Source organism: Trachypithecus francoisi, unplaced genomic scaffold (assembly GCF_009764315.1).
Source record: "Trachypithecus francoisi isolate TF-2019V2 unplaced genomic scaffold, Tfra_2.0 Lachesis_group15, whole genome shotgun sequence".
Taxonomy (NCBI): Eukaryota; Metazoa; Chordata; class Mammalia; order Primates; family Cercopithecidae; genus Trachypithecus; species Trachypithecus francoisi.
Genome location: NW_022681460.1, coordinates 2,863,432 through 2,878,097, shown reverse-complemented (window position 1 = coordinate 2,878,097; position 14,666 = coordinate 2,863,432). Strand labels below are relative to the sequence as shown.

The following is a 14,666-nucleotide window of genomic DNA, read 5'->3' as shown; positions in this document are numbered from 1 at the left end:
CCTGAGCCTGGGGCTGGGGCTCCAATGGGAAGGGGATGGCCCAGGATTTTCTCTCTCAGAGCCCTCTGACCTACAGGCCTCTCCCAGGAGGCGAGGAGCCTGGGGTTCCCGCTGGAATGAGAAATGCTGAGTCCCCCGCAGACAGTGGACTCTGAAAAGCTGAGAAGCATGCGTGGTTTGTTGCACCAGCTGTGTGTTGCATCCTCTGCAACCAATGCTCTTAGCCATGGAGCAGAGGCTGCTCCATGGGTCAGGCCCCACTTACAAGCACTGGCCGTGTAGATGAGCAGGCACAGGGTCAGCGCTGCCGCAGCCTCAGGCCCCAGGGAGCAGAGCTGGCCTGCCAGGGTCACGCTGCAACCAGCTCCCCAGGCCCCAGGGAGCAGAGCTGGCCTGCCAGGGTCACGCTGCAACTGGCTGCAGCCCTTTGCTCCCAAACACCATTAATCACCCTGAAGAGAGCCTTTCTTCCGCTTGGAAAGATGAATCATTTTCAGGGCAGTGGAAAAGAACACTCCCGCAGTTTATTTGATTACTTGAAAACACGGGCGAGGCTTGGCTGATGAGAAAATGCTCAGGGAGTAAACCCGGCCTCCGTGGGCACAGCAAGATATGCCCACACGGAGGCCAGGGCCTCCTCTGCCAGGGCCACGCACTCCGGGTGGGTGAGCGTGGGGCTCGGACAGGCTCCAGGGGCACCCGAAAAGCTCCTGCAGGTTGATTTACAATGATGCCGTTAACGTTTGTGTGCATGTTTCTGGAGAGAGGGCTGGTAGCTTTTCAGATTTTCAAAGACTTTTGCCATCCCAAAAGGTTAAGAACCAGTTATAAAACATTTTCTTATGTGTTATGCAACAGAGAACTTTTTTTTTTTTTTTTTTTTGAGGCGGAGTCTCGCTCTGTCGCCCAGGCTGGAGTGCAGTGGCCAGATGTCAGCTCACTGCAAGCTCCGCCTCCCGGGTTCACGCCATTCTCCTGCCTCAGCCTCCCGAGTAGCTGGGACTACAGGCACCCGCCACCTCGCCCGGCTAGTTTTTTTTTTTGTATTTTTAGTAGAGACGGGGTTTCACCATGTTAGCCAGGATGGTCTCGATCTCCTGACCTCGTGATCCGCCCGTCTCGGCCTCCCAAAGTGCTGGGATTACAGGCTTGAGCCACCGCGCCCGGCCGAACATTTTAAACATATAGAAGACATAGTCTTAATTCTAAAAACATTTCAGAGCAGACTTCTAAACACTCTCCTGTAAGGGGCAAAAGCGAAGCCGCCAGAGAGCATCTGTGTACACAGAGGTTCGTTAAAAATCCCTGTCACATTCCGAGAATTTTGAAGGAAGAAAAGCTCACAATTCAATTCTTTAAAAAATGACTACATAAATAGCCATATGATTTCATTTTACACTCACCTTAGGATTCCAAGTTTATATTGAAAGTTTCCTTTTCTTTCCTTTATTTTCTACTGAAAATCCCCATCCCCATTTATCCAACCACACGCAGTGCTCCAGCTTTCAGACTCACACATACTGTTGCAATAGAACCTGTATGTTTACCACATTTAAATGAAATGTCATATTAGTAACCCGTAAAAATATGTATATATATTTTTTCTTTCTTTTTTTTCTTTTTTTCTCTTTTTCTTTTGCTTTGAGACGGAATTTTGCTCTCTCTCCCAGGCTGGAGTGCAATGGTGCAATCTCGGCTCACTGCAACCTCCACATCCTGGGCTCAAGAAATTCTCCTGCCTCAGCCTCCCAAGTAGCTGGGATTACAGGGGTGCACTACCACGCCTGGCTAATTTTTGTATTTTTAGTAGAGATGGGGTTTCGCCATGTTGGCCAGGCTGGTCTCGAACTCCTGATTCAGGTGATCTGCCCGTCTCAGCCTCCCAAAATGCTGGGATCACAGGCATGAGCCACCGTGCCCAGCCCAGTCTTAGTAAATTTTTTATTAACAATGCAAAATGTTTGGCAATATGTAAGCCACTCGATGTCAGGAAAATGACTTGGCCTCGCTGCATGTTGCCTTTCGTGGAAAATGAGGGTGCTCCTGCCTCCTGGGGTTAGTTCTGAGGCTACATCGGGTGTGACTGGTGTAAGAGCCTGACCCTGCGCACAGCAGATAAACAGAAAATGTTTGCTTGACTTCCTCATGAATCTGGTAATTTTCCACCTTTTCTCTAGGAACGTTAGACTCCAAATTGCTGCAACAACCTAATTTTTCCATCTTTCGTCAAGTTTAAATGCATACACAAAAAATAAAATGTTAAGCTCCCCCTACTCCCAAACATCTGAATGAGCGCAGCCAAGGGCACTCCATAGTTCATCTGAAAAGCTGGTTCAGGCTGTGATGGGAAGAGGGGGTGGGACGGGCTTCATCACGCCCACCTCCCTTTTGGAATTCAAGAAAAGCTGACCAGCATGAACATCAGTACAGACCTGAAGTTTGGTAAGAAACATTTACCATCTCTTCTCTCTGAAGCCTGCTACCTGCTACCTGCTACCGGGTGGCAGGTTTCATCTACATGATAAAATCTGAAGTTGTCCCACCTTTCTGGATGAACCAAGGTATTTCTTAAATGTATGTGATTGAAGTCTCATGTCTCCCTACAATGTGTATAACCAAGCTGTGCTCCCACCACCTTGGGCACATGTCACAGGCCATGGTCACTCATATTTGGCTCAGAATAAATCTCTTCAAATATTTTACAGAGTTTGACTCTTTTCAGCAGCAAATGGGAAATGTGTTGTGCTTGCATGAGTAGCTCCTTGTTGAGAGCGAGTTCCCTGCAGGTTCTGCGCTCAGGTTCTTGGTGGCGGAAGACACTCCCCAGGGCGGGCAGCCAGCCTGGTGCTGGCCAGGGCTGTGCTGCTCCGCAAGGCCACAGAAGGGATGGAGCTGCCCTGCCTGCCAAGCCTGGGAAGCTGGCTCAGGTTGTTTACTGCTGGCCTTTCAGGAAGTGCTTTGGGAACAACCTCACACCTCTCAGGTCATCCCGACTCTCGGTCCTGCTGGGAGGGCAGCTTAACCTGTTTGTCCGCTTGTTGCTTGTTAGGCTGTGCAAGCAGTGAGGCTGGATTGTTGCCTCAGGAGTAAGTTACATAAGAGACTCTACATTATATTACATTACAGCTCTACAATGCACCAGACAGACCCATCTGGATTCTTTCAGGGCTCTCAGCCCTGGAAATAGCATCATTTCTTCAAATTGGTGAGTCCTCCTGTCTAAAATCAGGATGCAGAGAGTTGATGCAAGGCATGGTACAGTGACATTGTGGGAGCAGCCCTCTCCATTCATGCCAGAATTCTGGGTGTTTAATTCAAGTCCCTCCAACAAGAGTGTTGACAGCTTTGTTCTCTCCTTTATCCCTTTTCTCTCCTCTTCCTCCTTCTGACTGCAGGATGCTGGGCAAGGCTGGCAGGCCTCGGAGAGCCAGTGGCCAGCCTGGGTCCAGGAAGTGGGCAGTTGCTACAGAGCAGCCTCCAAGGCTAGCTGCCTCCTAACTTCCTCATGGCATACCATTCTGCAGTCCTGAGTCTTCTCAAGGCTGGAAGGCGCCCAGATCCAGGGAGATAGTGCTGGCTCTTTGGTGGCTGTGGAGTGTCCAGACAGATGAGCTGGAATCCTTGGGTTTCTCTGCCTCTCTTGTCAAGTTGGGGTAGCACTGCTTGGACTCTTGCCCCTGCTGCATTGACCAAACCTTGATGTTACCTTCTTTGCCAAACCACTGGCCGCTATGTTGCTGCCACAGCAACTCAAAGGCAGCTGCTTGTCCATCTCTGCCTGGCCCAGCCCTCCTGCTGGCTCTATCTCAGCCACTGTAAAGCAAGCACCTAGTTTTAGTTCTCCTCCCCCACAAATTTTATTGCTAAATAAACAATTAAGCTACCCCTTTAAATAGTAAAAAAAAAAAAAAAGAATACAGACAAGATCTAAACCCATCACAAAAGTTTATAAACCAGGTCAGGCACAGTGTCATGCACCTGTAGTGTAGTCCCAGCTATTCAGGAGGCTGAGGCTGAAGGATCAGTTACGCTCAGGTTGGAATCCAGCCTGGGCAACACAGTTATATTAGTCCATTTTTATGCTGCTGATAAAGACATACGCAAGACTGGGAAGAAAAAGAGACTTAATTGGATTCACAGTTCCACATGGCTGTGGAGCCCTCAGAATCATGGCAGAGGGCAAAAGGCACTTCATACATGGCGACAGCAAGAAAGAATGGGAAGAAATCAAAGCAGAAGCCCCTGATAAACCCATCAGATCTCGTGAGACTTATTCACCATCACAAGAATAGCATGGAAAAGATCGACCCTCACGATTCAGTTACCTCCCCCTGGGTCCCTCTCACAACATGAAAGAATTCTAGGAGATACAATTGAAGTTGAGATTTGAATGGGGACACAGCCAAACCATATTATTCTTTCCCTGGCCCCTCTAAATCTCATGTCCTCACATTTCAAAACCGATCATGCCTTCCCAACTGTCCCCCAAAGTCTTAACTCATTTCAGCATTAACCCAAAAGTCCAGAGTCCAGAGTCTCATCTAAGACAAGGCAAGTTCCTTCCACCTATGAGCCTGTAAAATCAAAAGCAAGCTAGTTCCTTCCTAGATACAATAGGGGTACAGGTATTGCATAAATACAGCTGTTCCGAATGAGAGAAATTGGCCAAAACAAAGGGGCTACAGTGCCCATACAAGTCCGAAACCCAGTGGGGTTGTCAAATTTTAAAGCTCCAAAATGATCTCCTTTGACTCCATGTCTCACATCCAGGTCACGCTGATGCAAGAGGTAGGTTCCCATGGTCTTCGGCAGCTCTGCCCCTGTGGTTATGCAGGGTACAGCCTCCCTCCCAGCTGCTTTCATGGGCTGGCGTTGAGTGTCTGTGACTTTTCCAGGTACACAGTGCAAGCTGTTGGTGGATCTACCATTCTGGGGTCTGGTGGACAATGGTCCTCTTCTCACAGCTCTACTAGCCAGTACCCCAGTAGGGACTCTGTGTGGGGGCTCCAACCCCACGTTTCCCTTCTGCACTGCCCTGGCAGAGGCTCTCCATGAGGGCCCCGCCCCTGCAGCAAACTTCTGCCTGGGCATCCAGGTGTTTCCACACATCTTCTGTAATCTAGGTGGAGGTTCCCAAACCTCAGTTCTTGACTTCTGTGCACCCACAGGCTCAACACCATGTGGAAGCTGCCAAGGCTTGGGGCTTCCACCCTCTGAAGCCACAGCCTGAGCTGTACGTTGGCCCCTTTCCGTCATGCCTGGAGCATCTGGGACACAGGGCAGCAAGTCCCTAGGCTGCACACAGCACAGGGACCCTGGTCCTGGCCCATGAAACCACTTTTGCCTCCTGGGCCTCCAGGCCTGTGATGGCAGGGGCTGCTGTGAAGGTCTCTGGCATGCCCTAGAGACATTTTCCCCATGGTCTTGGGGATTAACATTAGGCGCCTTGCTACTTAGGAAATTTCTGCAGCTGGCTTGAATCTCTCCGCAGGAAATGGGTTTTTATGTTCTACTGCATCATCAGGCTACAAATTTTCTGAACTTTTATGCTCTGTTTCCCTTTTAAAACGGAATACTTTTAACAGCACCCAAGTCACAGTTTGAATGCTTTGCTGCTTAGAAATTTCTTCCACCCGATACCCTAAATCATCTCTCTCAAGTTCAAAGTTCCATAAATCTCTAGGGCAGAGGCAGAATGCTGCCAGTCTCTTTGCTAAAACATAACAAGAGTCATCTTTACCCCAGTCCCCAACAAGTTCCTCATCTCCATCCGAGACCACCTCAGCCTGGACCTTATTGTCCATGTCGCTATCAGCATTTTGGTCAAAGCCATTCAACAAGTCTCTAGGAAGTTCCAAACTTTCCACATTTTCGTGTCTTCCTCAGAGCCCTCCAAACTGTTCCAACATCTGCCTGTTACCCAGTTCCAAAATTACTTCCACATTTTGGTGTATCTTTTCAGCAGCACCCCACTCTACTGGTACCAATTTACTGCATTAGTCTGTATTCACACTGCTGATAAAGACATACCTGAGACTGGGAAGAAAAAGAGGTTTAACTGGACTTACAGTTCCACATGGCTAGGGAGGCCTCTGAATCATGGGGGGAGGCAAAAGGCACTTCTTACATGGTGGCAGCAAAAGAGAATGAGGAAGAAGCAAAACCAGATAAAACTATCAGATCTCATGAGACTGATTCACTGTCATGAGAATAGCATGGAAAAGACCAGCCCCCATGATTCAGTGACCTCCCCTGGGTCCCTCCCACAACACGTGGGAATTCTGGGAGATACAATTGAAGTTGAGATTTGAATGGAGACACAGCCAAGCCATGTCATTAGTGTCCCCTGTCTCTTAAAAAAAGAATTAATCAACCAAAGGAGAATCCTGAGTGGCTGTGGCTAGTGCTCTGGGTTGGGCATCAACAGTAGTCCCGGCCGGGCGCGGTGGCTCAAGCCTGTAATCCCAGCACTTTGGGAGGCCGAGACGGGCGGATCACGAGGTCAGGAGATCGAGACCATCCTGGCTAACACGGTGAAACCCCGTCTCTACTAAAAATACAAAAAACTAGCCGGGCGACGTGGCGGGCGCCTGTAGTCCCAGCTACTCGGGAGGCTGAGGCAGGAGAATGGCGTGAACCCGGGAGGCGGAGCTTGCAGTGAGCCGAGATCCGGCCACTGCACTCCAGCCTGGGTGGCAGAGCGAGACTCCGTCTCAAAAAAAAAAAAAAACAAAAACAAAAACAAAAAAAAAACAGTAGTCCCAAGGAAGCCTCCCTGTCAGGAATTATGGTGGCCACTTAACCATGCCAGCCTCAGTTTCATCACAACCAGAGTTTCAAAGAAAGAATGAATCATAAAACTTTAAGGCTTAGAAAAGATCTCGGAAATCAAGACCTGTATCTTAGAGTGGAGTTTCTCAAATGTCATCATGCACACGATCCCCTGGGCGTCTCTTTAGGGAGGGTTCTGAGTTGGGGGACAGGGGCAGGGCAGGGATCAGCATCTCTAACCAGCTCCTGGGGAGGCCGCTGCGGGGCTACGCTGGGATGGCGAGGCCTCAGCGGACCCAGGGCTTCCAGTGTAGACTCAGCTTCACACTGCAGAATAAGAGGAAACATGTTAGAACTCATTTTTCTGTATTTTCAGGTATAGAGACCCTTGGGGAGGGTCCAGCCCTGCTGTATTTAGCGTAGCTTGTCACGGAAAGGTTCTAGTGTGTTTACACCTTTGAACCATCACAACGCCAGGCGTGAACTCCTCAAACTTATGTGTTCATAGCTCCAAATGTTGAAATTTTAAAAATGACTTTAGGGCTTTTTATTTATTTTTAACTTTTTCTACAACTTTAAAGCAAAACTCAAGTATGAGCTCAGAAGTATTTTTCTCTTTGAAAATGTTTAAAAAAAAAAAAAATGCTGCAGGTAAATGAAACCGTTTCTTTGGGACCAGCCCATGGAGTGGTGGAATAACTGTGAGCTGTGCGCCGTGCATGAGCTGTGTGCACCAGGCCAGGGGCCTCTCTGGGAGGTGTGTGCCATGCGTGAGCTGTGTGTGCCAGGCCAGAGGACTCACCCAGTTTGTGCTTCCATGTTCTTGTAAAATGTGGATGGTAGTGGAGCCTACCCCAGAGGGCTGCTGAGAAAATTAAATTAATTACGACATGTAACACTTAAAAAATACAAACATAAAGCACATTTAATACAGAAGGCCCTTATCCAGGCCCTCATCGAACATTCATTGGTAATGTTATTGCTGTTGCTGTTTTCTCACTCCACGTCTCTCACTGGGGCCTGGGAGCAGGGGTGCCTGCAAGTATGTTGGAATCCATCAGTGCGGTGCCAAGGGCACGCAGGCAGAAGCGGGTGGGACTCGTCCTGGTAGTGGGGACAAGTTCAAGGTAACGCAGCAGACAAGGAGAATTGGATTTTGGTTGACTGGTAAGTTTTAAATGGAAAGCGATCATTCAGAAAGAGGCAACTTGAGGACACAGTGAGCCTTTGTCTGCACCCCAGAGCTGCAGGGGCTGCTGCGGCCTGAGGACAGGCTCGCTGCTGCGACCTGGAAAAGCCCTTCCTGTCTCAGATCAATTCCACGATCTGATTGTCACGAATCATTGAGTAAGAGGGGATGCTTCCAAAGCAGCCTTCAGCTTTATCCAGCAGAGGCCCTTATGTTACCAGGCCACACCCCTGATACCTTAAGGTCAGGGAGACAGAAAGGTGACATGAGGACCCCAGTGCCTGTCCACTCTTCCTGCTTTTGAGCCCTGTTGGGACGCTAAGGGGTGTCATTAGACGGTCATCAGTCTTAGCACCGGCCACCTTCAGATGAGCCCTCAAGGTCCCCCACTGCCCAGCAGACAAGGGCTGTGTCAGCCTGCGGTGATGACACCCGCACACCCTGGCTCAGCCTGCACATAGTAAGTTCCCCCAGTAAGAGCTTCTGAGTGCAAAAGAGATCCGTCAAGTTGATTGAACACGGATCAAGTCAAATGTCTCATTAATTATTCTTGTTAATTTTCATTAGCTGAACATTTTCTTAATTGATGAAATTCTTCATCTATTTAGCATTGTGTAGACACGTTGTGTCAATTAGAAACATGCAATGCAGTAAACGTCATTGACTTTGTATTGGACAGCAGAATTTTCGTTCCCCTGAGACAGGGATGGGACTTAACCAGTAAAGTGAGTCCCCCTCTCCCCCCCATCCATGGCTCCCCCAGGACCAGCAGAACGTGGGTCTGGAGGAGGCCTGAGGATGTCCATGGCCAGTCCAGAGACTGTGATTTGCTCCCAGAGATCCTTGGGCACCCCAGTTCATCCTAGAGAGAGTCCCAGTCCCTAACAAAGTTCCAGAACCACCTAATGAAGATGTGAACCTTCTTGGGAGTCTCTAAACTACTCATGCATTCACCAAATACCTGTGGAGTCACTCACTCTGTGCAAAGTGCTGTAATGAGCATTACGAGAACCTTCCCTCCACGAAGGGCATAATTTAGGGGAGACAGGCAGGTTAATCACTAACTATCACGCCAGGCTGAATGCCACAGATGCTATAATAAGTGTACAAACTGTGTGGTGGGGACGCTGGGGCAGGGATTCAATCTGATGGGAAGCTTCAGGATGAACTGGGCTTCAAAAGATGCGGCAGGCAGAGGAGAGAGAGGCAGAACCTGAGTCATGAACTATAGTTACTTAATCTCTAACTTTCGGTTTAGTCCAATCATACTTTCCATGGCTCAAATACTTAAATGATATTTAAAGATATGTTCAGCAGGTCTCACTCCCACTCCACCCCCATCCAGCAGGTCCCTCGTCACAACGTCTGCTGTGCCACGTGCAATGGGTCTGGCTCACCTGTCTATGTCTACGAAGATGCAAGCAGTGCTAATTTGTATTCTTATTCCCCTCCATGTGCACAGCACAGCATATTGCTTTTCTTGCTGAACGTCATAGTCTGATGATCGTTCCTTATCCATACACAGAGCTCTTTCTCATTCTTCTCCTAGAGCTGCATATAATTTAAGCAGCCCTGGATGGATTGACGTCTGCTCCTCTCCCAGGCTTGTGCTGTTACATACACAGCACCATGAGTGGTGCACGGATGTCATTTGGCACATGGGCTGATATGGACAATACCAGATCCGCTTCCCTAGCTGGAATGCCATTGTGCATATCTCCCGACAACACACGAGTGCCTGCTTTTCACAACACCTCCAACAGAATGCATTCTCACCCCTTTCAGTTGTTTGCTTATCTCATCCCTGAGAAACAGAATCCCAATTTAGTTTTAGTTGCGTTTCTCTTACTGGGAATGACAAAGAGCCACTGAAATGTGTATTCTTAAGAGAAGGATCATCAGGTATTGCATCCAACATCCATCTAAACATTCCACATCAATTTTAGAGAGCCAGTAGTGAGGCCAGGCACCAGGTGGAATATGGCTCATTATCTGACTTCAGGTCATTCTCCTTCTGATAAAATTAAACCTGTAAGTATGGGAAGACCCACTGTGAGTGTGCAGGGCTTTGCCCGTCACGTAGTGATGTTTAGCACGGTGGAGGAGGGAAGGCTTTGCTGGTGCTGGTCCTACAGTCAGGCTGACTGGAAAAGAGCATCTTTTGGGAGACACAAGACGAGCACCCAGAGGCAGCAGTGACGTGTGAGCAGGCAGCCCCAGCTCCTCCCTACCGGGCCTGGACGGTACCTCTCTCCTCTGCAGATGGGGCTCCTGCAGACATCGAAGCCCCCAGGCAGTCCCAGTGCTCTGAGGAAGAGGCTCCAGGAGGCTCCTTTCCTCACCATCTGTGGAGCCTAAAACTGGCTTCGCCATGGTTTCAGGTGGGCTGGGGATGTCTTGCTCACTGATCCCATGTCATCCTGCAGGGTCTGGGAAGGGGAACTGAGGCTGCAACTAACCGTGACAGTGACAGAGAGTAGGAAGTAAATACATGTGCTTAGTGCGCTTGAAATAGTGCAAATGGGCTCAGCAGTGAAGATTTGGCTGTGGCACAGCAGGGCCAGAGGATGCCCTCTATGCCACACCAGCCAGCAGCAACTTCAGACCCCCAGGTCAGCCTATCACCATTTACCATGGTGTGAGGCAACCTGGTGGAGAGGAGGGCATAACTGATGTTGTGGGCTCTGTCCCTGGGCAGCCGCAGGCTCCGCTGGGCTCCATGTCCAGAGCCTGTCGCTGCAGATGGAGCCCTCCGAGTGCAGGCCTGGATTGCTGACCACCAGGAACACCTCAAGATGGCCGAGCCCACAGCGGGGCCCATTGAGGCCTTCGAAATCCCTTTGTCACCCACCCAGCCCATTATCCGAGCCAGGAGAGGGCCTCAGAAGCCTGGCACCTCTTCTCAAGGCTTCACTGGGATGGCCCCTCCTAGCCTGGGACACCTGCTCAGAATCCCTCCAGGAGAACAAGGCTAAACTGGGCGGCTGGTGTCCAAACAGCTGCCCACTCCTCTCTCAACCATGCAGTCCTAGGAGGGGAGAGCCAGGTGTGCAGGCAGAGGAGAGAGGGGTTCTGCATCAAGTCCTCTGGGTGCCCCCACCCCACTTGCACAGAGCCTGCTTCTGCGGCCGCAGCTTGGAGCACTCCATCTTGACATTGCCCTCCTCCCTCTGCCCCCATCTGAGCTGGATGAGGAAAGCAGGCAGGAGCCAGAAGGGCACAATTCTGCCCCCTTCCAGGGCCTGCTGCCCTGACAGCCCTGGGGCACTGGAGGTCACCAGGACCCTCACCTGTAACAGGAAAATGTCTAAAGAGCTTTGTTAGGATTTGGCACAAAAGGCCTGCAAGAGATTCTGTACTGGATATATTTGGAAGTTAGAGTCAACCTAATTCACTGCTGGGGTGGATGTGGTGGTTAAGAGAGAGAGTTCCCCAGGGTGGCACCTAGGGGAGGCCAGCACACCTGGAACATGGAGTTTACCAGGAAGGGAGTGGAGTGCCAGGAGCAGGTTCTGCAGGAAGGGATTTCAATGTGGGACATGCCATTGCTGAGATGTCCATTGGGCAGCTAAGTGGAGGCTCCCAGGAGCCCCTTGTGAGTCTGAAGTTCAGGAGAAGGGATGGAGCTGGAGCCCAGATGGAGAGCCATCAGCTCAGAGATGAGGCTTGAGGCCCAGAGTCTGGAGGTTGAGTGGAGTGAACAAGATCCCGGATGGACCTCTGGGCGCTCAGGTCTCAGGAGGTCAGGGAAGGACCCAGGAAAGGGGGTTGAGAAGGTGTAGCCTGATGAGGTGGGAGATGGCCAACAGAGGGATGTCCCTGATGCTGGTGGAAGGGAGGCTCTGGGGAGGCCATGAAGGCTGGGCCGGATGACAGAGTTCAGGGAGAGGATGGAGCATTCCGAGCAGCTGTGGAGGAGGAGACCAGTCTCAAGGGAAGGTATAGCACAGGAAGATTCCTGGTCATCAGATTTAGGCGACCTGTCCAGAAGTCTGCTGCGAGAGGGTGTGGAAAAATGGAACGGATCCGGAAGGGAAGAAATGAGCCAAAAGCAATGTTTTGGTTTTCGTTTTCCCAAGATGGGAGAAATAGTAGCACGTCGGGGCACTGGTGAGAAAGATCCGGGAGAGAAAGTGAATACGAAGATGTGGGCGGGAGAAGGAGGCACCACAGGGCGCCCCAGGCGGGTGCATGGGGAGGGGTCTGGACTTTGACAGGAGTGAGGCTGGCTCGTCCCCTCTTGAAAGTGATTGGCGGCAATTCCCAAATGAAGATGGAGTCAGCACTCTGGCAGGGTCGGCTGGGGTGGGCTGGATGACATGTTCCAAACCTGCAGGCGGACACGTGCATTTTAAAAAGCTGCCCAAGAGATGTTTCAAGGCCATCCCACCTCCCAGCCCTGCCTTGCCTCGGGCTTTAGGGATGCCAACACGCAGGTGCAGCTGGGCTTCTGAGAGACAGAGGGGCCTGTTCGGTGTGGGGGACGGAAGTGACCTGGGGCTCAGGTGCCATTTCAGGCGTCAGGGACAAAGGTGATGAACAGTGCTTGGCATAGAGCCGGCGGAGAAGACGGTTGTCACCGTTCACTCCAGGAAGGATTTCTTGACCTAGCTCTGCTCTGCTTCATTGATTGTGGTATTGTAGTCCATTTTCTATTTCAATGTGCAGTTTCACTTTCATTATTTCCAAGTCGGCAGAACTATTTCCCCGCAGACCCCACAGACACATGAGAGTGGGCTCCTCCCCTCCTCCACACTGCTCATCCGCTTTGGGAACAGAAACCATGTCCAGGCCCAGCCTAACGAAGACCCTGAAGTCAGGAAAGCCTTCCCTGCAGAGACTGCCTGTCTCTCTGCTTCAGATCAGCTTGCCCCAGGTCCAGACAGGGTCATTCTGGTATTAAGGGACACGGAATGACCCAGATGGTCCCACTCCATTCCTGGCACCCACCCACCCCACCCAACCCCACCCAACCCCACCCACATACAGATAAAGTTGTAGAACAACTGCACACCCTCATGATAGCCATTCTGCTCACTTGAGAACTCAGTGGAATGTTCGAGTTTTCCTTCCAGAACCTTCTATTTTCCCATATCACTCCTTATACCCTCCTCAGGAAAATTCACCCAGATCTGGAGTTAAGGAACCCTAGGTTAAGGTTGAGAAAATGAGGTTAGGTGTGAGGAGGGGAGAGAATCAAGAGCCATGTTGTAATCCCTCATTGTTACCTCCCACACCGTTCTGGAAGGTTCCAGGCTCATGCCTGCCAAACCCAACCCTGATTCCCTGGCAAGCGTCAAGACCACACAGTGTAGAACAGAAAGATAAACATTTCATAGGAAAAGACCTGACTCAGAATGAAGGTAGAGGTGGCAGACTTCAAACCACACACATGCATACAGTAGGTGCTTAACAAATACTTGCGGAACAGATGGATGCACAGAGGGGGCCTCATGAGAAGACCCTGGCCCTGAAGGCCTTGAGCCTTAGGATGTGTGCTGAGCCACAGTCGCCCCAGGGCAAGGCGGCTGGAGTGCTCCTTAAAGACTCCATTCACTCCCTGCCAAGAGCCCCGTCCACAGGGCTTCCTTGGAGTGCCGAGGTCAGAGGTGAGGAAGTGTTTTGAAACTATAAAAACTTTGAGCTGACTCTCTGCTTCCCAGTGCTCTGTCCAGTGCCCATGTGATGTGTGCTCTGAATGGGAGTCTGCACGATCGTTCTCCAGCCCAGCTCTGCTGCAGCTCAAGCAGCCAGGAGGCCAGCCACTGAGTGAGGAGTGATTGGGGAGATAGTCATGGTTGCACAGCAGACGCTGAGCCAGGCTCTGCTCCTGGATTAACTCACTCAATCCTCACCATGGCCCATTATTATTGACATTTTACGGTTGGAAAGACTGAGGTGGGGGGCCATATGAGGAGGATGCTGGGCACGGGGATTTAAACCCAGGCTGTGTGCAGCCCCGCAGGGCTGGCTCTTAGTCACCATGCCATCCAGCCTCTCTCAACCCAGAACACTGGGTTACGCCTCTCCACACTACACCCATCCATGCCTCCCTCCCTTTTCCCTCCCTCCATCCCCCCATCCACCCATCTATCTATTACTAACAAGCCCACTGGGGTCCTGGTTTGGCAGCAGACCAAGCTGGGTGGTAGCAAAGAAGAGAAGAGATGTGGACACGCACCGTGCACCTGCTACCACATGCATTACGCTGTGTACACAGAGAGGGCTGGCACAGAAGGCCGATGCCAGATGGGCATCTTTCTGCTGACCAAGAGAAAACATCCCTAGGTGCCTCCTGTCCACCCCCACTTCTGGGCCCCATTCTTATACTCCTTCTACCTTTCATCTCTACCCCTCGCTAGCCTTACACACCCCCCAGGGAAGTTTTCCTTCCCATTGTTTTTCCTTCCTAAATGTCACCTTAGTTCTGAACAATGCTGCATTTTATAATACTGAAGCATAAACTTCACTCATGGAAGGAAAGTAATAGGAATGTCCGTGATAAATTACCCAGACCAGAGTGGCATAAGGGGTTGATTGTATTGATTAGTGAAATTATCACCAGATATATCCAGTTTTCCATAGGCCCAGCAACAGACTCTATGACAGGTGACACTCACACTCCTGGGACAGGCTCCATTGCAAATGGCATGAAAAACTACGAGCTATTTCTCAATCATGTTATCAGTGGCACAGAATCTGGTGT

At 50.5% G+C, this 14,666-nt stretch overlaps 1 long non-coding RNA gene across 1 annotated transcript; it reads left to right on the top strand.

Moving 5' to 3' along the window:
• Nucleotides 1-1,879: 1,879 nt before the first annotated feature.
• Nucleotides 1,880-3,912, top strand: LOC117097961. The gene is made up of 2 exons (XR_004443114.1): nt 1,880-2,983; nt 3,127-3,912. It is a non-coding gene; the product is annotated as an uncharacterized LOC117097961 (long non-coding RNA).
• Nucleotides 3,913-14,666: the final 10,754 nt, after the last annotated feature.